Source organism: Peromyscus californicus, unplaced genomic scaffold (genome assembly GCF_007827085.1).
Source record: "Peromyscus californicus insignis strain IS unplaced genomic scaffold, ASM782708v3 Scaffold_8__1_contigs__length_139910024, whole genome shotgun sequence".
NCBI classification, from domain to species: domain Eukaryota; kingdom Metazoa; phylum Chordata; class Mammalia; order Rodentia; family Cricetidae; genus Peromyscus; species Peromyscus californicus.
The window spans coordinates 124,132,285-124,155,261 of NW_026294606.1; the positions used below are offsets into that span (position 1 = coordinate 124,132,285).

General features: G+C 44.8%; 1 long non-coding RNA gene across 2 annotated transcripts; it reads right to left on the reverse strand.

Annotated features, from left to right (window-relative positions):
* Window positions 1-178: 178 nt before the first annotated feature.
* Window positions 179-22,977, reverse strand: LOC128103161 (uncharacterized). Of its 2 annotated transcripts, none has more exons than XR_008215642.1 (2): window positions 21,053-22,977; window positions 179-8,807 (listed from the first exon to the last, which is right to left on the reverse strand). It is a non-coding gene; the product is annotated as an uncharacterized LOC128103161 (long non-coding RNA). The 2 variants fall into 2 exon arrangements; XR_008215641.1 differs by lacking the exon at window positions 21,053-22,977 and adding an exon at window positions 13,614-20,601.

Below are 22,977 nucleotides of genomic sequence, written 5' to 3' on the forward strand. Positions count from 1 at the left end.
TTGTGTAGGGGTTCCCCTGTCCATGTTAGCATGCCTACTGATGTTGTCCTTGTCTTTGTTTAGCTCATGTTAGGACAGCCATGTTAGGGTGACCTCATGGGTGTAGATTCTGACATTTCTAGGAGACACAATTGTTATGAGTAGATTACGGGAGATGACCACTCAGACACAGTTTACAGCCAATTGAAAGTCTTTATTCCAACCATCTGGGGCTACATCCAAATATTTGGGGACCTAGGTGTAGCCTCAAAAAACCTCAAAGAACAAAACCATATCCCGGCATCTTGCTCTGTAGCTGCTGGGGAGCTTTGTAGAAGCAAGCAGTTTAACAGAAGTCAAGATAAGCAGTTAGCTGGAGGGGGTTCGGCACAAACAGGCAATTTAACAGAAGCTAACTTAACTAGGACATCCTGACCTTTGGTTCCTAGAGTAGAGCTGGGTAATTTTCCATGGGATTCTTCATCAAGGAGATAAAATTCTAGTAAGACCTGAAATGGCTTCCACAAAAACTCAAGTTGGAGGAACTTCTGCACTGTCTTGCCCTGCCACACAAGCTCATAGCAAACTCCCTGTTCCTCCAGTTCTTACAATCTTTCTGTCCCCTCTTCCACAATGACCTCTGAGGCTTAGATACAAGAGTTGTTTTGTAGATGTATCATTTGGGACTGGGCCCTACCACTCTGCACTTTGACTGGTTGTGGTGGTTTCTGTAATGGTCTCCATCTATTGTAAAGAGAAGTTTCCTTGATGAAGGTGAAGACTACACTTATCTATCTGTTGGTATAAGGACAAATATTTAGAATGTAGTTAGGAATTATGTTGGTTTAGTAAAGTGGCAGTTGTAGGTTCTCCTCTAAGATCCATGACTTCACTAACCCTGGGTAATTGGCTGGGTTTCTAGCAGCAGACATGATTTCCCTCTTATTGAATGGGTTATGAGCCCAGTTAGGGAACTGCTTGTTACTGCCAAGGTATGCATTCCCACTACTGCACCTTTGGGGTTACTGAGCCATGCTAGTCACTGTTGTGGTTCATAGACATCATAGCTACGTAGGACAATTGGTTGCCTTCCTCCTTTCGAAGCTTGTATGGTGCTTTCTGGCACCATGAAAGCTAATCCTTAGGGAGGAGGCTTTCAGGTCAGATCTAGCTTGGGGGGGGGGCATCTGGGACCTAAATCTGAAGTACATGTGTCTTCGTTAGGGTTTCTATTGCTGTGAAGAGACACCATGACCACGATGACTCTTATAAAGGAAAACATTTAATGGGAGCTAGCTTACAGTTCAGAGGTTTAGTCCATTATCATCATGTTGGGTGACATGGCAGCATGTGGCAGACATGGTTCTGGAGAAGGAGCTGAGAATCTTACATCTTGATCTGCTGGCAGCAGAAAAAAGCTGCGTGTCACACTGAGCATAGCTTGAGGATAGGAGCTCACCCCCATAGTGACACACTTCCTCCAATAAGGCCACTCCTACTCCAACAAGGCCTCACCTCCTAATAGTGCCACTCCCCATGGGGCCATTTTCTTTCAAACCACCATACATGGTATCTTCAGCAATAGGGACTCACCTTCCACTTCTGGGATGGGGGGCAAACAAGGGCAACATTAATAGCCTGTAATGTTTTGGGATTCTCTTGAACAATGCTGAATAACAACTTAGAAGAGGACTTCCCATGACTGGTGTTAGGGTTTTTGTTAGATGGTCTATGGCTTTGGGAAACATTGTCACCCCAGACAGGAAAATTTTATTTCAAGTATATCTGCATATTTATACACTGTCTTATGTGTATCAAGGCTATTTTTAGGTAGATAGTTAATAGTATGGTTTTTTATGCCTTTTCAGACACCTTTGCTATTATTTTACCCTCTTCAATTACTTTTTCTGTATTTATCCCTCTACTCCTCCCTAATTAAAGTCCGCCCACTTTCCTCACTTCTTCAATTCATTTGTACCCTGCTTTGCCCCTCTGTTGCCCCTCCCCCACACAATGGCCCATTTTAACTTTCTAGTTCTGTAGTCACTCCAGGTTACCTAGCAGTTGTTTACTGGGTCTATAACTTTTTTTCGGGGTGTGTGTGTATGTGTGTGTGTGTGTGTGTGTGTGTGTGTGTGTGTGTGTGTGTGTCTTGTTCATTCCAGGAACTTCTTGAGACTCCTAAGTTGTTTGCTCGTGGGGTTCATGAGTCTTCTTCCCCCAAGCTCTTCCATGCAAGGAATGTTTCAGTTTAGGACTTCCTGAAACATGAGGATCTCCCCTGGCAGGGTGGACTATTTCAACTCTGAGGAAATTGCTGCACAAACTGGTTTTAAATTCTTTTGGTTCTCTCTTCCATGATGTTCCCTGAGCTTTATAGAGGGTGATACAGATGACACTGGACCTCTGTACCATAGTAACAATCACTTGTTCCCAGGAGCTTCTCTGGGGGGGGCGTGGCTTATGAGTCTCTGGAGTGTAGTACACCATCCCCTGTAAGAGGAACCTTCCTTCCATGTCCAATTGTGGCTGACAGCACCATTGACCTATGGGCTTAAGCATAAATGTTTATAAGGCAGTTTGATAGGCACATCACACCCATGTAACAAAACAGTAGCAGCCTTCCTACTGGGGCCTAAGACCTCTCTAGCTATAGGTTTTTGTGTTGACTTATAGTTCCGGACATGAATGCCCTCCTGTTAAGTGATCTTCAAATCTAATCAGAAATCTGTTGGCTGTACCCATGATAGTTGTACCATTATATGTACCTGCCTGGTATTTTGGTACTGTAGCATACAAAGTCTATAGCTAAGCAGGACCCTTAGTGTCAATTCTTCCCCAGCAGCCCACAAAGCACCTTCCAACACTGTAAAATCCGGCTGGTAGGGAGGAAGCTCAGTCCAGCTCTATTTTTCCATGTCTTGCAACCAAAGCATGTGGTATCTTCAACACTATGGTCTTACCCTCTAGTTATGGCATGCAACTAACTATAGTCAGGCTTTTCTTTACGCCACATGCTCACAAATAATGACATGAAAACTTCTTATTAATTATGAAAGCTCAGCCTATAGCTTAGGCTTGTTCCTAACTAGCTCTTGTAACTTAAATTAACCCATTTATATTAATGTACATTTTATCATGTAGCATTACCTCTCTTTCATCTTACACCTCCTGTTTGTTCTCCTTCTGGCTGGTGACTCTGCCCTCCTTCTTCCCAGAGCACTCTTTGTCCAGAAGTCCCTGCTATACTTCCTGTCTATTGGCTGTTTAGCTTTTTATTAAACCAATCATAGTGACATATCTTTACATAGTGTAATCAAATATCTTGCAACATTTCCCCCTTTTTGTCTAAATAAAAAGGAAAGTGTTCTAACTCTAACATAGTAAAACTATATACAATAAGGACAATTATCAGGTAACAATTACATTTATAATGTCTACCATTTGCATTTGGCAAATTTAGAGAAAATACTCCATAATCTACCCTATCTTAGTATAAAGTTTTATACTTAAACCATTTTTTGTCATAACTTGTACTACCATCCTAAAAATATCTTCTTAGACTTTAAAATACTTTTTTAGATAAACAACTTAAGCTTTTATGTTTTTCAACTATATAAACTTTATATCTTTTATTAAGTTTCTTTTCTGAATTTGGTAACAAGGAAAACTGTAAAACTATAACTAGCTAGTCTTCAATCCCCATCAGAGACCCACAAAGGATAAAATATTATTTGAGCAAACAGGAAGTGCAGAGAAAGCAACTTTCAAAACTATAAAAAATGACAGAAACAGCTGGCTGCCTGGACAATGACCCAAGTTTCCTCTGCAATGTTGGGGCATCCATCTTCAGCCTACAGGTCTAGAATACTGACAGATTTTCCTGTGAAGCAGAAATTTTTGAAGGGTTGTCCTACCTTGTCTTGGCAAAGTTCCGCAGTCACTTTCTTTTGTGTCCTGCTTGTCCAATTTGGACAGCATACTGCCAGCAGTTGAGGCAAGGGCATTTTCTTGCCCAAATGACTAGGTTTTGTCACAAAGAAATCAAACTCCTTATGAACATTCTTTGATGCCCATGAAATAGATTGGTACTGCTAGGAGCAAACGTATCTCACTGTCATGAAAAGGCCTATGTTATTAAAATATTAAATTGCCATATTTTGTAGGTCTCTGAAGTGTTTGAAGACCATCTATCTATTTAAAATATGTCTCCGATTGACCTCGAAAACATACCTAACATGACTATAAGTTTGATTGTTATAGATGACTATTAACCTGTGTTTCTTTATTATCTTAGATAACTTTCAAGGACTAAAACTTTACATTTCCTTTTTAAATGAGCTGCATAGGTACAATACCTTAAACAAGAAATAGAACCATATAATACAATATAATAAAAATAACTTTAAATTTCTATTATACCAATGTAAAATATTTGAGACTAGTGGTTGTTCAAAAGTAGATTCAACAATCTACTCTTTTATTTCATCACTTTTATATTATATTCCCCCTTTGTCCCTTTAGAAAGAGAACCTTGAACCTAATCTCCTTTGTTTAACTTTTTCCTTGACCATGACCAGTAACAACTTGTAACCAACCCCCCTAGACGATGACCCACTGAATGACCAAAAACCACCCACCCCTTCTCTTGGGAATGTGTTCTCTAGAATGCTTCCTGTTGTCTCAGGGTGCTGGAATTTTTAGGGGACCCTGAGAAACTCAGGATAATGTAGTTTTTTGTTTTTTATTACTTACTCTTTGGAGACCCATGACCCAGCTCCCAAATAATCACATGGAGACTTACTCTTACTTATGAATGCCCAGTCTTAGCTTGGCTTGTTTCTAGCTAGCTTTTCTTAACTTAAATGGTTGTGTTTATCTTTTGCCTCTGGGCTTTTACCTTTTTCTATTTTTGTATATCTTTTCTTTCCTTCTTATTCTGTGTCTAACGATTTGGCTGGGTGGCTGACCCCTGGCATCCTCTTCTCCTCCTTTTCTCTCCCGTTATCTTCTCTTATCTCTCTATTAATTCTCTCTCCCCACCAGCCTTGCCTATTTCTCCCTCCTTCCTAGCTATTGGCTGTTTAGAGCTTTATTAGAACAATCAGGTGATTCAGGTGGTCAAAGTAACACAGCTTCACAGAGTTAAACAAATGCAAAATAAAAGAATGCAACACATCTTTGCATCATTAAACAAATAATCCACAGCACAAATGAATGTAACACATCTTTAACTAATATTCCACAACAGGATAATGGTCAAGTCTCGGAAGAGCTAGCTGTATCATTTGTTGTCCAGTCTCTGTGTAACAGGAAAGTACAAGGCTTATCTGAAGCCCTGAGTAGTCTGTGAGGCTGGACCATCTCAGCCAGGGGCCTTGAAGCTGTTCTGGATGCAGAACTCTGAGGAAACTGCAACAGAGACACTCTGAGAAGCTGGATCACCAGGGCCACCCATTTTCATTGGTGTCTGGTTCCCTTGCTCTGAAAACACACAAACTTTAAAATAAATAATATTTATTTATTATATATACAGTGTTCTGCCTGCACACCAGAAGAGGGCACCAGATCTCATTACAGATGGTTGTGAGCCACCATGCTGTTGCTGGGAACTCAGGACCTCTGGAAGAGCAGCCAGTGCTCTTAACCTCTAAGACATCTCTCTAGCCCACACACAAACTTTTAAAAGTAATATACATATCTGTGTTAACACAAGCATGGACTATGCATTGTACACAAGCCAGCCAAAGATGATTTTTTGTTTTATGTTTAAACAGGTAAAATATACATCACTTGTCTTGTAGTTTTTATAGGTTTATTTCTTTATGTCTGTAGCCAGGATTTTCAGGAGGTCTCTTCTGATCAAATCTGATCTCCATCAACCTTGAATGAATCCACAGCCTTTTGTTTTCTTTAGAAACAAAAACATAACCTCTTCCCCAACATAACATATTTTTTGACTTCCATTTTGAAGTTAAAACATTTCTAAAATATATAGGTTGGTTTAATTTAGTAGTTTTTATAATCCAATGTCTCTCAAAACAGGTATTGTTTGCTCATCAGCAATCAAAACATTTAAAGTCAATACAACACCATACAGGATCCAGACTCCCTGGGTTTTTCCTATCTCTATGTGGCTTATCCTTTTTATATTATTTTATTTTCTCTTTAAAGACTTTATTTTATTATTTATAAACTATTCTTTCCTATGACTGTTTATACCCATTTTCTTTTCTAAGTCTACATACATTTTTAAAATACACTGCAACCTGTTTAGAGTTTTTTCTCCTGTCTGGATCTGTCTTTACTAAGCATCATATGAGACAAATCTTAAATTGCTATGTCAGCTGTAGGCACAGCTCAGCTTAGTGGATGGTGTTGGTCCATGGCACTGGTGGATGGCTCTAGCCTGCAGGCAGCAGCTGGTAGCCACACCCCTGTATGTCTTCCAGCACCAGCCTGCCTGAAAGATTGTAGGACTATGAAGCTCTTTGTCCAGAGCATTTTTTTGCTTTCTCAGGCCCTATGTTTGGATATTTGAGCCCTCACATTGGACAACATTTGTTGTTAGACTTTTCTTTGGGCCACCAGCTCATGAATAATGACATGGAGACTTATTATTAATTATGGAAGCTCAGCCTATAGCTTAGGCTTGTTCCTAACTAGCTCTTGTAACTTAAATTAACCCATTTATATTAATCTACATTCTATCATGTGGCATTATCTCTCTTTCATCTTACACCTCCTGTTTCCTCTCCAACTGACTGGTGACTCTGCCCTTCTTCTTCCCACAGCTCTCTCTGTCCAGAAGTCCCTGCTATACCTCCTGCCTAGCTATTGGACGTTTAGTTTCTTATTAAACCAGTCACAGTGACATATCTTTACACAGTGTAATCAAATATCTCACAACAACTAACAACAGTGTCAATAGCCTTTGTGGTTTATAGGGCCTCGGTAGCACATTCCTGGCACTGTGATTTTCATTTAGCAAACTTATGGCCTCTGGGTGCCCTTTTCTACCTGTGCATTGTAAAGCAGGTGAAAACATCAATGCAGCTTGTCTTCAGCTCAGTTCTACTCATCACTGTTTGTGACATGACTACCCTTGTAACTGTCAGTTTTTCATAACACCCATACATAACACTGAGTTGATGAGGCACTCGATGGTGATTTCAGGTGTTGTTCATTTGCACTGAAGTGCTTATATGAGACTTGTGACAGTGATCACACAGGAGAGGACAGACTTGCATCCATCACTGAGAGGTATAGGTCCTGCATAGTCTATTTATTAATCATTTACAGGCAAGTTGACATACGTAGGATTCTACCAAGGCCACAATCAGAAATAGACCTTGCACAAATGAACAGCATGTGGGACATCAAATTATTTTACATGAATGCTGTGTTGGCTTCCCTGTGACCAGACTTTGAATGACCCAGTTAGTGGCCTCTGAGGGCAAATGGCCTGTATTTTGATTAAAGTAAAAAGTATCCAGGAGACTCAATGGACTGTGGGCTGTCATATGGAAAGCTGTCAGGGGTTCTGATTCCTGATGAACTCCCTTATAAATTTGCTTCCATATCTGTTGTTGCCATACTGGCCAACCTAGTGCCTGCAGGTCTTCCTTTTCCTCCCATAAAGAGAGACCTCTGGAGAGAGGTCACAGGTTGTCATGGGCTAAGTGTCACGAGTCCCTATTATCTGTACTACTTTTATTCAGCTTACAGGCAGCATTTTCTTTTCCCTCCTCCAGCCACATGTATCTATTTTTATTTGTATTTCTACAGCTACCTATTCCACTTTGGTGTTCCTACTGTATGCAGCAGGCATTTACAGGGATGTGTGGTGTTTCTTTTAACACTTGATCTGGCTTAGCTGTTGGTTCAGTTACTAGAGGGAGCTGAGTAGCTTAAAAGGACAGGGACCTAGGGCAGCCTGCACCCCATTTCTGTACATATGCATGCCACCTTTGGAGGGGTTGATTCTGTGCCACCTCAGGAAGGGGCTACACCAAAAGGCCTCCATCCCAACTCTTAGTCAGATAAGCTGAGGGGGGGCCTGTGCACGCCACAGTTACAATGCTTTATCCACAGTCAGCAGTTGCTGTTTTCACACTGGACACGGAGCTTCTGTCTTTTTCCACAGCTGATGCCAGACCCTATTGGAACTGTTAGCATGGGTTGTTTTTGCCACAGCCCCCAGCGATAGCTTTCTTAGCTTCTAGTGACTTCTAATAGAAAGGGATGTTGGGCTAATGGGGGCACGCAGCTGATTAGCCTGGCTTAGAAGGGTCTGAGCTTATTCCAAAGCCTCTGGAGTACTTCTGCCCCAATTCCGCTTGGCACCCTTCTTTATCAAATTGTGCAGGAAGGATGGGCAGCTTGGATGAGGTGGGTGTGGAGGTCCACCAGTCTCCCAGGAGTCCTCAGAAAGGCTGCATTTCTTTTCCATTCACAGGTACAGGCTGTTGGGAGTTTTTTTCCAACACACTTTTCAAGTATTATGTGCACCATACCAGGCTGTGACACCCCTAACTTTGCAGCAGCGCCTGGCCTTCACACACTTTGTAGACTCACCTCTTATCCCCATTCCTTCAGGTGCACCTCTACGCCTTTTAGAAGCTTCCCTAAATTTGTAAAATGGAGGTCAGTATTCTGTCATCTATGTAATGAAACCTTTTTACAGAGGGTGGGCAGGATAACAAGGCAGGTCCTGGATTGCCATGTCATGACGACTAAGAGGAATAGGAAAGTAACCTGGTGGAATACACGGAAGGTCCACTATTGATGATTCCAAGTGAACTGGAATTGGTCTTGCAATTCAGCAGCTAAGAGAATTAAAAAAAAAAAGTGTGTTAGCAAGGTCTAGTATGCTATGAAAAGATTTTATTTCTTATATCAGTTGAACAGCATTCTCATCCTAGGGCACTCCCACTCCACTCCCGTGAGTTTTCTGGGGTCTGCTCAAGCTCTTTTGTTTAGCCAGGCTAACATGGGGCATGGCTGTGCCAGGCTACCTGGCTGCTTCCCCTGCCTGGTTCTATTCTCCCATCTGGATGGGCCCCTGCCTGGCTTTCTTCCCCTCCCTGGCTGCCTCCACCACTTGGCTAGTCCTTTGCCTGGTTGTGTCCCTACCTGTGGCTCCCCCATGCCATGCTTCCCTCCCTGTCCAGAATGTCCCCCACCTGGCTGTTCCATGCCCTGCCTGGCTGTCCTCCTTCCTGTCTTCCCTCCTCCTCTTTGCTCTATGCCCTGCCCTCCAGCCTGACTGGATGTCCACCCTTGCAGACAACCTTGGTCACCCCACCAGAAGAGTAGCTGGGTGGATTCCACCCCCGGGGCATCTCTCTCCTCCAAAGCACAGAGTACAGTGAGAACCACTGTGTCTCTCACTCCTTTCAACCCTTTTGTGAACCTCTGGTCAGAATCTAAAGCCTCTGAAGACCTCCCAAGCCCAGAATTTGGTTATCTGGAATTTTCCCCCAGGAACTCCAGCTCTGCCACATTTGCTTATGCGTAGCTAGGATAGTCCGATGGTCTGTTTTCTAGTTCTTCATCTCCCCTGTGCTTCAGCACCTTAGGGACTCAGTTCAGATGCTGGTTTGGATCATTCAGGCCTGCCAGAACTTCTCTTATTTCCTAAAGCTCATGTCCCACCACAGGTCAGCAAAACCACTAAAGCTTCACCCCAGTCCTGAGGTCCCCAGCGATCTGAGCTCTTTCTCGGGGAAACACAGGTCTGTGTGGCCTGATGCCTGGCATCAAACACTGCTTGTCTTGTCCTTCTGTCCTTTGTCATCTCTTTATCCCCCTTTCCTCCCTCTTTACTATCTAACTCTTCCAGTGGGTCCCAAGGCTTGGTCCCAGCAAAGGCTCCTCAGCACAGACCTACTTCATCCTTCCCCTCTCAGCCCCCCTCCCAGCTGTAAGCTGAAAGCCAACAGTTCCGTTTTAACATCCACCTTTCCACTTTCCTTTCCAGACCAGAGGCTAATGTGGAGGATGCTGACCGAATCTCCTTTTCCCTCACACACACAAGTTCCCCCGGGCCACTGTCTTGGCTTCTGATGCATCTCTTAGTGCACATAGCAGTGACCAGGCAACCCCTGTGGTAGCTTGCTGGTATTCTCTTCCCTTATGTGTTATTTTTGGGGACTGCAGAATTTGCTCTGAACCTTTATAGATTTTTAGGGCATCTCTGCACCCACATGGTAGAACCCACTCAGAAAGCAGACATGGCATTCCATTCCACATTACATAGAGGAAGACATCTTGCCAGGAGTCCCCCAAGATTTCCCCTTGGTTAGAGGACTCAGCCTTGGTTTCATGTCTCATCTCCCATGTGAAATTGCTGCCACAGTAGGCAGGCATACTACACTACACACACACACACACACACACACACACACACACACACACACACACACCACACCACACACACATATACCACACACATACCACATACACATATAACACACACACACACACACACACACACCATATACACATATAACACACACACACCACACACCACACACACATATACCACACACACACACACCACACCACACACACATATAACACACACACACACACACACACACACACACACACACACACACACACACCACACAAGATGACAAGGCAGAACTGAGAAAAGGTACCAAGTCAGTGGCTAAACATAGATAAGAATTATGGTTTAATTTAAGTGTAAGAGCTAGTCAGTAATAAGTCTGAGCTAATGGCCACACAGTTGATAATTAATATAAGCCTCTGTGTGTTTATTTGGGTCTGAGCAGCTGTGGACTGGGGGGGACACAGGAAAACTTCAGCTACATTTGTCACACCAATGTGGGGCTCTCGACAGAGGAGGGTGGGGGTATCACCCCTACCCAGAGAAACAAGTGACTTCTGTGCTCCAGGACAGAGACAGAGGCGCAATCCTTGCTACATAGGGGACACAGAGACACCTTGAGACCAGTGGAAAAAGAGAGGGGGATCACTGGGTGGGACACCCTAAACTCAAATAAAAACCCAAACTCCCTCAGAGTTGGTGCCTTCCCCAGCTCTGGAGGGTTGGGCTTCTCTACTGGACACATCTGTAATGCTTGCTAGTAAACTCTCACTTTGCACCATGCGTTTTTCTGTCTTTGAATTCGTTAATTGATAGGGAACAGAACCCCTGTTAGCTAGTACCATGGCAACCTCTGGTTGCCAGCTCTGAATAAAGCATGATTTAAAGAGGCAATTGTAAGGAAGAACCTACCATCATTTTTCTAGATAGACAGAATGAAACTGGCTGCTAATGACTTACCACTACACCCGTGGATGACTGCATCTCACGGCCCTCTTCGGAGAAGCTGCTTCCTGTAGAAAATGATGATCAAGGCAGAGAGCCACAATGGGCCAACACAGAATAAAACTGCCAAATGCTCAGCCCCAAATGGGAAATCCATATCACATCTCCTCCTCCCAAGGCTCAGGGATCATTGGGAAAAGAGAGTAAACAGAAGTGGAAATCGGGGAGAGGAGAGATAAAGAAAAGAGTAGAAGCCAGAGAAGGAGGAGGACTCCAGGGGTCAGCCACTCAGCTACACAGCAAGCCATGGAGTAAGAAACAAAGAAAGGTATACAGGAATAGAAAAGGAAAAGCCCAGAGGGAAAAGGTATACAGGATAATTTAAGTTAAGAAAAGCTGGCTAGAAATGGATCAAGCTAAGGCCGGACATTTGTAATTAAGAATAAGCCTCCGTGAGTGATTTATTTGCGAGCTTGGTGGTGGGCCCCCCAAAAGAACAAAGACAACACCTTGGAGGTCAGAGGTTCTGCTCGGATGGGAATGCCAGGAAAACACAGAGAAAATAATGAGGTATCCCAATAGGGGAGGGCTGTTACGATCAGCTCTTGGAGTAAACACTGAATGCAGTATGCCCAAATCACAACCAAAAGCATTCATGGGACCAGCACCGTGGCAGCTCCCCCAGCACACCACTCACTGCCTTCAGGACACCGTAACCCAAGTTACCAGGTTTGCCTGTTTTGGATAAATGGGCTCATAGGTGGAGTGGGTTTTGTTTGTTTTTGCATCTGAAATTGTTCACTTTTCAGATTTGGCGATGAGGTTTTGTCACTATGTAGCAATGTCTTTATATTCCCCTAATTTTTAAAGCAAGCGTTGCTGGCAGTGGGATTCTTGGGTCGGGTGATTTTGAATTTCTTCTTGATGTTGAACTCCTTCCTTGCTGATCTCTGTCTTTGTTTTCATGTCTGGGGTGTTGGTGTGTGGTGTTTGCCACTTTGTTTTTATTCTTTGGGGGCTTTTTTTGGAACTGCATCACTGTGGTCAACTGTAAAAGGAAATATTTACTTTGGTTCCTGGCTTCAGCCTTCCAATCCATGGTCCTTGGCTCCACGACTCCGGGTGCATTATGAACTGGTGGAAGTGGGGGCCACTTAGAGAAGGGGCTGGAGCCCCACCCCAATGATTGCAATTTTACCATCTCTGAAAATGACACCACCCACTGGAGACAGAGTGCTAGGTCTCAGGGAGCCTGAGAGGGACATTTCCATTTAATCCACCACAGTATTTAATATTGTCGTTGTCAGATCTTGGGAGCTTTGGAGCACTGTTATTCTCCAGCATTTTTCTGTACCTTTTTTTGCTTTTTCGAATTTCTTGTGTCTGGGACTCCCATCATGCCTTGGCTGCTTGATCCTTCTCACTGCTTTCTACGGCTCCTGATTTTTCTTGAATGTGTTTTTAATCTCTGCCCTTTAAAAAAGATAGTTTTTAACCACTCTGTCTTTAGCTCACAGGTGCTTCCTTCCGTCATATAGAATCTGCTTCATAGTTTTTCTAGTAACAAACAGTATCTTTCAGTTCCTGAATTTCCATTTATTTTTGTAACTTCTATGGTGGTTTGAATAGGAATGGCCCCCATAGACTCATGTGCTTGAATGCTTGGCCCTTAGGGAATGGTGCTATTAGGAGGTGTGGCCTTGTTGGAGGAAGTGTGTCACTGTGGAGGTGGGTTTTGAGATCTTATAAGCTCAGGCTATGCCTAATGTGGCAGCCTCTTCCTGCTTCTGGTAAATCCAGATGTAGAGCTCTCAGCTCCTTCTCCAGCACCATGTCTGCCTGCAGGCTACCATGCTTTATGGCATGATGATAACGGACTGAACTTCTGAGACTGTAATCCAGACCTAATTAAAAGTTTCCCTCTATAGGAGTTGTTGTGATTATGGTGTCTCTTCACAGCAACAGAAACCCTGACTGAGACAACTTCTATCTCCTTATTTTAATTGTTATCTACTGCTTAACTATTGATATGATTTTATTTAAAATTTAAAACATAATTTCCTCTAATTCTTTGAATGCAGTCCTTGCTAAACATATTAGAGGACATTTGAGGATGATTTCCTCTTGCAATATCCCCCTGAATAGTGTCCCATGTTTATGATTTTTTGCATACCATAAATATTTATTTATTAATTTATTTAGAGAGGGTATCACTGTAGGCCAAGCTGGCCTCAACTTTGGGATCCTTCTCTCTCGGCCCCCCAAGTGCAGGGGTTACAGGTATGCCTCACAACCCCCAGCGAATGTATACACACGGCAAGCCTGTACTACCCACCGTAAGTGCCGGAACTTCTTCAGCTTAGGTCTTGATGGAGTCCAGTTCCTGCCCATGTCCACTGTGGCTGTTTACCCATTTGTTTCTTTGCTGAAGAAATTACCTGGGCTCTGGGCATCATGCAGTCCTGTCTGGAGAGAGGCCATGAATTCTCTGTCTTAAAGTGAACCTGCTAAAGTTTCTGATTGGACATTTTATATTCTCAAGTCTCACATGGAGGCACGGTAGTCCTCACTGTCTCTGTTTCTGCATGGCTGACTGGCAGAACATGACCACACACTTGAGGCCAAAGCCGCTGTCCCTCCACTGAGGGTCTACCTGTGGGGAGGAAGCTGCCTCAATGACAGGTTTTCCCCTAGCTTAATGACCTAAACCACTCACTGATGATCTCACAGCTTTTGTGAGTCAGGAGTCTGGAGGTCTTCACTGGGTCCTCTGAGGAAGGCCATAGTCTGGGTATTGGCTTGACTTATGGGGAGATCTGCTTCCAAATGCCTCACGTGCTGAGTGGCAGGAGTGTGTTCCTTGTGGACCCCGGGAACAGAAAGCATCAGCTCTTTGCTTGATTTGGCAGGAGGCCATCCTTGGTTCCTAAGAGATGTGCCTCTCTACACGCAACTGGATTCTATCCCAGAAGCAAGAGAGAAGAATGAGAGAGAAAGGGAGAGCTAAGCAAGCAGAAGCCAGCAGCTTGGGTCCTCGCCTTGGAAGTGACGTCCATCATTCATGCCGTATTCTGTTTATGAGAAGCGAGTCACTCTGTCGGCCGCTTCTGGACAGAGGGAACCACACAGGTGCTGATACAAGAAGGCAGGCACCACGGGGGCCATTTCCAAAGTGGTCTACTACAGGAGAGCACCCAGGGCCCAGGCTTTTCAATGCTCTGTCTCTTTCTGTTGGGCTCCTTTTTATCTTTGTGGTGACATGTAAGCTCAGGGTTGGCAGCAGAGTGTGGCTAACTGGAGCCTGTCTTGGTTTGGCTGTGCATGTGTCTAGCTGAGGCCAGCAAGCGATGTCCAAAATACCAGGCCAGCAGAGCTCTCGGCTTACCAGCATTTCAATTAAGTCCAGCAAGTCGGCCAAGAGTGGGTGCTGCCCAAAGCTTCAGGACATCAGAAGCTGGGGTCCTCACCGCCTGCTCAGTGTGGGACTGGGCTGGGAGGGGCACGGGCAGCTCAGAGACTCAGTGCTGTTGCCTGAATTTCTAGTTTTCAGCATAGCTGCCCCTTCAGTATCATGCTTCCTCAGAGCCATTTCCTATAGACTCATAGTGGCCTCCAGGAAGGAGGGTCTGCTTTCTCTCTGCCTGGATGCTGGCAGCATCCTTAGCATCCTGCTGTGATAACCCTTTTGCTATCATGAAATGAAATCTGCTTGAACAACCCATAGGTGTAAACGTCCTTTAAAATTTAAACTGAAGCAAAGTATCTTTTGTTCTGTTTTGTTTTGTTTTTGAGGCAAAGAGAAAAATGAAAAAAAAATTGTTCTTTGGGAATTTCATACCTGTGTACAACAAAATATGACCATATCCACTCTCCATTTCCCCTTCTAACTTCTTTGATTTCTCTTCAACACTTCTCCCTCCCAACTTCATGACCTCCTCCTGTCCCTCCTCTTCCTCCTCCATTTCTTCCTTCTCTCCCTTCTTCTTATTTTAAATAACCCACTAAGTCCAACCGGTACTGTCATATGTGCAGGGGTGCAGCCATTCACCAGAGCTTGGGCAATCTGCCAGGGGCCACAGCCCCAAAGAAGAATGCTTCTTCCTCCTCCGGCGGCTGTCAGCTGCCAATAGCTCCTAAGCTGAAGAAAAGTTTGAAAAAGTTTCCTTTCACGGATATTTCAGTATTTTAGTGTCTGGTCACAATTAAAATAGAAGCCCTAGGTTTGCCAAGTGCCCCTCAAGAAACGGTATGACCCCACAAAACAAAACAACAAAACAAGGACGTGAATAAAAGTTCTTCTGGTTGTTCCTGAAGTTGTTGGGGCTAAGCTATGTTTAGAAAGCTCCTGGGCTAGGCATGACATGCTTATGATCTATGCACTTACTCTACGCATGCTTATATCCATGCTTATAATTCTAGCACTCAGGAAGTGGAAATAGGAGGGTTAGACATTCAAGGCCCATCTTCCCTACATAGTGAGATCAAGGCCATTACTCAGCCAATATCAGACCCTGTATCTGATTAGCCTACATCAAAAAAGCAGTCCATATCAAAACAATAACAAAAAAAATCCCAAGAAAATAGAAGATTCTTCTCACACTGTGTCATGTGGTAAAAGCCGCAGAAATCACTGTCTCCAAAAAGGGAGGAAATGCTTCCTGTTTCTCGCTCTCTTCCTCCATCAACAGTCAGCTGTGATAAAAATGTCTTCCCATTCAGTCAAAGGTTTGAATCTCTTCCTTCCTCACTCAGCCCTGAAGACAGATGGTTCACTTTTCCTCTGAATATTTGTGCAAGCAGATCACCTTAGAAGCAGAAGTATGCTTGCTTCCTCCAAGGACATTACCCCGGAGGCGAAGCAGAACAGACAGGGGATGCCTGTCAGGAGCAGCACTGAAATCCAGTTGGATAGCCCAGAGGGAAGAGAGGTGGGGGTGTCTAGGGACCTGGATCAGGGCTGGGAATGTGGCTGGGGGAGCATTCCTGGGCTGAGGGTGTGCTTCAAATGCTTAAAGTTAATCCACAGGCAGCTGCTTCTCCAAAGGCTGAGACGTCCCTCTGATGACAGCCTTTTAGCCAACGTGCTCTCCATCCCACACACGCTCTTCCCCAAGATTTGCAACACCGTCCAGCCTTTGCTTAATATTTATTATTTCCCATTTTCGAAATGCAAACTCCACCTGGTTCCTCTTCACATCTTTACCATGTCAAGCATTGGGCCTGTCTGGACCATAGCTAATGCCTGACAATCATAATTTGAAATAACAGTAAGTTAGTAAGACATCTAGGAAGAAATGAGTGACTGGATTATCCAAGTGAGACAAGGAGCAAGTTAGGAGAGTCCGTGAGCGGGCTGGGCTGGGTCACTGTTTCAAGACATGTGCCGATCAAAGCATCCTGAGCATCCAGCTCAGAGGCTGACTCTCACTGGTTTAAGTGAGACTGCATGGGAAGGCTGGCTGCTCCTGGTGGGTTAGGAAGAGGAACTTCTCCAACCGCAAATAATGATGCTAAGTGGATTGGGCCGGGAAGCCATGCCAAGAACCAGCACTAGACAGGTCCTGAGGATGCCTCAGGACTGAGTCTCTGGGTTGCAGCCAGAAATCAACAGGGCCAAGGAGGGGGCCCTGTGACCCTCTCAGTCTGTCCCTTGCCTGCCTTCTGTCCTTTGATTCTGGCTGTCTGCTTCTCACTGTCCTCTTCCTGCACACCTTCCTCATAGGACAGTCTCCAAGACTTACATTTTTCCTGTTAAAATTTACAACAAAAAACCCAAAACCAACCAACCAAACAGTAACAGTGAAGCAGAATCAGACTCCTATTCCACTCCCACTGGGTGAAGTCTGGTTTTCCTTGGGGCAGCTGTCACTCCAATGTCATTGTGATGGAGTGGGCAGGGGTAGGCAGGCACATAGCCTGCTCCCATGCTGCCAGAGCCCCATGGGAGGCTGTGATGAAGGGGTCCAAAGGCCAAGAAGTGAGTGTGGATGCCCCAGGCCAATCTCAGGCATCTTCCCCCAAGATAACTCTTTACCAAACCTGTGTCAGGAGAGGCTAGCCGTGCCCTCTTCCTGGAGGTCTGCCCACACCCAGGTAGCACCTGGAGGCTGTCTCAGGATGGGTGGAAGCTGGGGGTACCAGAGATGTTCTTATAAACAGTGGGTGACAGGTGTCATCTGGATGGGAAAGAAGAGAGGAATTCAAATAGAGGAAAGTTCCTGGGAGTGAGCTGCGTGCCTGGCACAGGAAAGGAAGGGGACCAGAGAGCAAGTGGAGCCAGCCCTGCCCTCAGTGAGCTCTGGGTTCCTTTGGGGGAAAACACAAAGCCTAGGGATCTTGTGGTCTCTTTCCAAGGCCTCTACGGCACTCTGGTTGTATTCTGAGTTGGTTTAAACACTGTTCTCATCTGGGGGGAGATTTGGCTCTCACTGAGGCCAGATTTCTCTAAGCCAAGTAAGAATTGCTCTAAACCATAGCTCAAGTGCTTGGGACAGAAGGCCAGTAGGTATGAATTGAGAACTTTCACTTGGGGTTGGGAAGGGCTCTTCTTTGTTCAGGTGGGCTTATGAATGTGAAGCTGGCAGTCATCTACCTTCATGAAGGAGTAAAATTTCCCTGAGGATGAACCCCCATTCAGTTTGGAGGGAGAGCCAATGTCTTGCTGACAGAGAAGCTGGTGGCAGAGTTGGTGCTTTGTGACAACTGGAATTGGGTGTTCTACTTGCAATTGAAGACTTCTGTGTGATGCAGAAAGCAACCACTGTGGGGTGATCATTGCAACTACAGTTTGGGTGGTCATGGCAACCACAGGGGTTGTGGTTGTGTAACCACAAGTGGGGTGGGCATCACAATCACAGGGGTGTGGTCATTGCAACCACAAATGGAGTGAACATTGCAACTACAGGTGGGATGGTCATGGAAGCCATGAGGGTGGGGTGGGGGTGGGCATCCCAGTCATGGAGGAGTGGTCATGGCAATCACAGGGGGTGTGGGCATCCCAGTCATGGAGGAATGGTCATTCCAACCACAGGGAGGGTGGCAATGGCAACCAAAGTGAGGGGGTCATCAAAAATACAGAGTGGATGGTCACTGTAGTCACTGGGGTGTGGTCATGGCAACCACAGGGAGGGTGGTCATGGCAATAGTAGGTGGAATGGTCATCATAACCACAGGTTGAGGAGGGGTGTGTCACTGCAGCAATGGAGGTGGTTAGGGCAAACACAGATGGGGTGGCCATAACAACCACATATAGCTTAGAAAGTGTGTAGCAACAGAAAGTGTGACAACATGCAAAGCATACTACGGGAAGTCCGCATCAGAGAAGACCCCATGAACTAGATCGTGAGGAATGCTGACCTCACGACAGGAAGGACTGCCAGTGCCTGAAGGTGGCAGTATGGAGCAAACATTCTGGCACTCAAGGCGGGGGGCCCCTGGGACAGAAAGTGACCCGAGTGGGATCCAGAGGCTGAAGGTGTGTGAATGCCTGGCTGCTTTGGAAAGCTGTCTTGGTCTGTTTGCTATGGTTATAACTGAATACCCCAAGCCAGCAAAATGATGAGCCTTAGGAGTTCATTTAGCTTTATGGTCTGGGAAGTGTAAGATGGAGGAGCAGCACCAGGTATGGCCCTCATGCTGCACAGCATTGTGGCAGAAAGGTACGTGGGTGTGAATCAGAGAGAGGCAAGTGGTGGCTGAATGTATAACAGACCCACTCATGACACCTGACCCAGTGACCCAGTGACCCAGTGACCCAGTGACAGCACTGACTGCTCTTGAGAACAGAGCTCTTGGACCTAACCACCTCTCAAATGCCTGGCCTGCTAAAGCTATTACAGAGGCAGGTCAGTCTCCATGTGCGTTTGGGAGGGAACAGTCAGACCGTCCCAGGTTCATTCATTCATCCAAGGAGAAGTTCTTGGACTCTTTATGGGCCAGGAACCTCTAATGACATGAGCAGAACTGAGGGCGGGTGGAGTCGAGAGAGGCGACTGAGTTAGGAGACTCACACAGACACGGAACGTCAAGTCCAGCAATGCTACCACAGAGAACTGAAGTCCAAGTCTGGACTGGGACCCGGGGCTGCAGTGAGGGCTGACGTGGAAGTTATGGGAGCGAGAACAGAATGGAAAGAATGAGCGTCCCCACCTCCAGCACTGACTGGTCCTCAAGGAAACAGCATTCTCAAGACAGTGCATCAGTAGGCTGTCTGTTAAGGCTTTGATTTAGCATCAGACCAACATGGGCTCCTGGTCTCGGCTGGCCAGGCTCCAGTCTCACGCCTTCCTCAGTCTGAGGAGAGGGGGCAGGTCAGTGAAGAGAGGAAGCATCTTTGGAAGCTTCCACATAAAGGATCCCTGGGCCTTCCCTCTGCTTGCTTCCTTTCTCTGCAGACACTGCAGGCAGAGGCTGAGCTGTCCAGACTCCTGCAGAGCCAAGGTCACAGGACAGGTCTGGGAGCTCACAAAGTCAGCTGCACATGCCCTTAGAGAATGCCAGGACTTGCCCTCATTCCACAGATGGGAGGAAACCAAGGGCCCAGGAGCTCCTAGACTTGTCCAGAAGACACGTGAAACCTAGAAGGGCCATCAAAAATGACAAGGCCTGTCCCTGGACATGCTCCCCAAAGGCATTTCCTATCTGGTCTAGTGCACTAGATCAGAGTCTCAAATTCAAGGGCGAGATGAGTAACCTATAGAGGGGAACTTGCTGGGTAAGGACAGCAGGTGCCAGGTTTCTTCATAGGACAGCTGTCACCCGGCTTGGATGGTCATGGCTTTGTGGAACAGTGGGAATGGTTCCATCTTTCAGTTTTTCAAATGATGCCGGAAATCATGGTTTTCATACAAACATGGTTGAGGTCAAATTTAAAAAGAAACACTGATGCTAACTCCCGTGGCTGTGCTCAGCCTCCCTTAGCCATACTCCCAGCTAGGAGGCATGCCAGGCCAGACTGCAAGAATCTGAAGCAGGGAGAGGAGGCTGCAAAAATCCTCTGGAGCCTGGGCCTCATCCTGCCCCAGCTCTGTGGTTCCCAGGAGGGAAAAATCTGAGAAACAAAGTTTATAAAAGGGGTCCTGTGTTCCCCAAGTCCAGTCTTTGGGGTACTGACATAACATAAGTTTTAGGTTTAAACAGAGAACAATAGGTATGTGTAACTAAGCAGTCCATCCACCCAAACTCAACACTGTCTCAGTTCCAGTGGCTTGGGGGACCACTGTCTCACTAATCTGACAGAAGAGAGATATGGTAGTGTCTTTCTTTTTAAAAAATTAAATTTTTTTTTTAAATTTTGAGATTAAAATATAATCACATCATCTCCCCCCTTTTCTCCTTCTTTCAAACCTTCCCATATACCCTTCCTTGCTCTCTTTCAAATTTATGGCCTATTTTTCAATAATTGTTGTTACATGCATATCTGTATATATATATATATATATATATATATATATATATATATTATATATTCCTAAATATAAGCTGCTCAGTCTGTAGAATGTTACTTGTGTGCATGATTTCAGGGTTGACCGTTTGCTATCAGATAACCAACTGGTGTGCCCCTCTCAGAAGACTATTGCTCCCACTCTGAGCATGCCTGTAGTTCTTTGTGTAGGGGTGAGGTCTCCTGGTCTTCCCCTCATCCACATTGGCATGCCTGTTGTTGACCTTGTTCACCTCATGTTAAGCCAATCATGTTGATGAGACATTATGAGTGCAACTTCTGACATTCTTAGGAGACAGTCTCAGCAAACTGGCTCATCCTTTGGCTCTTACAGTCTTCCCGTCCTCTCTTCCACAATGTTCCCTGTGCATTCGGTATGGGAGTTGTTTTGTAGACGTATCCATTGGGACCGGACTCACAGCTCTGCATTTCGATTGGCTGTGGTTTTCTTTAATGATCTCCATCTGTTGCAAAGATAAGTTTCCTTGATGAGGGGTGAGAACTACATTATAAAGAACACTCTATCTGAAGATTTGGAGCTAGGAGTCTCTGATGAGAAAGAGCACGAGACATTTGTCTTTCTGGGTCTGGCTATCCCGGCTCAGTATGATGTTTTCTAGGTCTGTCCATTTACCTACAAATTTCATTTTTCTTTATGGCTGAATGTTTTCCCATAGTGTAGTACATGTATCAATTTTTTTATTATTCATTTGTTGGATAACAAAACAAATTTGCAAATTTGTTTTAGGTTGTTTCCATTTCCTAGCTAGTGTGACTAGAGCAGCAATGAACGTGGCTGAGCAAGTGCCTGTGGGGTAGGATGTCAAGTGCTTTGGGCATGTGTCAAGGAGTGGTAGAGCTGGGTCATATGGTATATGTATTTTTAGCTTTTTGAGAATTGTCCACACTGACGTCTGTAGGGGCTGTACCAGTTTGCAATCCCACAAACAATGAATGAGGGCGTTCCTCACAGTTCCTCACACTGCCTCCATCATTTGCTGTCAGTTGTTTGTTGCTCTTTGCCATTCTGACTGGGGTAAGATAAAATCTCAAAGATGCTTTGATATGCATTTCCCTGATTGCTAAGGATGATAAATATTTTTATAAGATATTTCTTAGACTTTTTTCTTTTGAGAACTGCAGTACAAATCTTAAAAGGTCTTATTAATAAAAACAAACCCAGAGCGAGGTATTGGGGTGAACGCTGAAATGTCAGAGAAACAGAACAGGCCACAGCTAACCTCAACTCGCCAATTTCTCAGCCGATCCTGTTTCCTAAAACTGGAAGCCTCTGAGTCCTCATTTGGAATGGATCTCAGCTGAACTGCTGCTAAAAGCCTAAAAGCTTAACTAGGCTCTAGTTCCTGGTCCTCACGTCTTATATACCTTTCTGCTTCCTGCCATCACTTCCTGGGATTAAAGGTGTGTGTCACCATGTCTGGCTGTTTCCAGTGTGGCTTTGAACTCACAGAGATCCAGACAGATCCCTGCCTCCTGAATGCTAGGATTAAAGGTGTGTGTGTGTGCCACCATTTTCTGGCCTCTATATCTAGTGACTTTTCTGTTCTCTGACCCCAGATAAGTTTATTAGGGTGCACAATATATTGGGGAACACAATATCACCACAGAGAATTCTTTGTTCAGATCCCAGGTCCATTTTTTTTGAATGGGTCATTTGATTTTTGGTTCTTTGCCTTTTGAGTTCTTTACATAGTATGGATATGAATCCTCTGTCAGATGTAGAGCTGGCAAGGATCCTCTTCCATTCTGTGGACTTCCTCTTCACCTGGCTGATTGCTTCTTCAGTTGCGCAGATGCCTTTTAGTTTTATGAAGTCCCAAGGGTCAATTGTGGAGTTCATGCTTAGGCAGACAGAGTCCTATTCAGAAAGCCCTTACCTACACCTAAATCATGAGGGAACCACCTATGTGTTCTTCCAGCAGTTTCAGTGTTCCAGGTTTCACGTTTAGACCTTTTATCCATTTGGAGTTATTTGTTGTGCAAGTTGATAGATATGGGTCGAATTTCACTTTTCTGCACTCAAAACTCCTTCTAGGAAGCCAATATCTCTGTAATACCCAAACCAGAAAAAGACACAACAAAAAGAAAACTACAGGCCAATATCCCTGTTGAACATAGATTCAAAATTGCACAATAAAACATCTGCAACCAGAATACAGATGTACATCAAAAAGATTGTCCATCATGACCAAGTTGGCTTTACCTCTGAAATGTACTAATGGCTCAACATATGTAA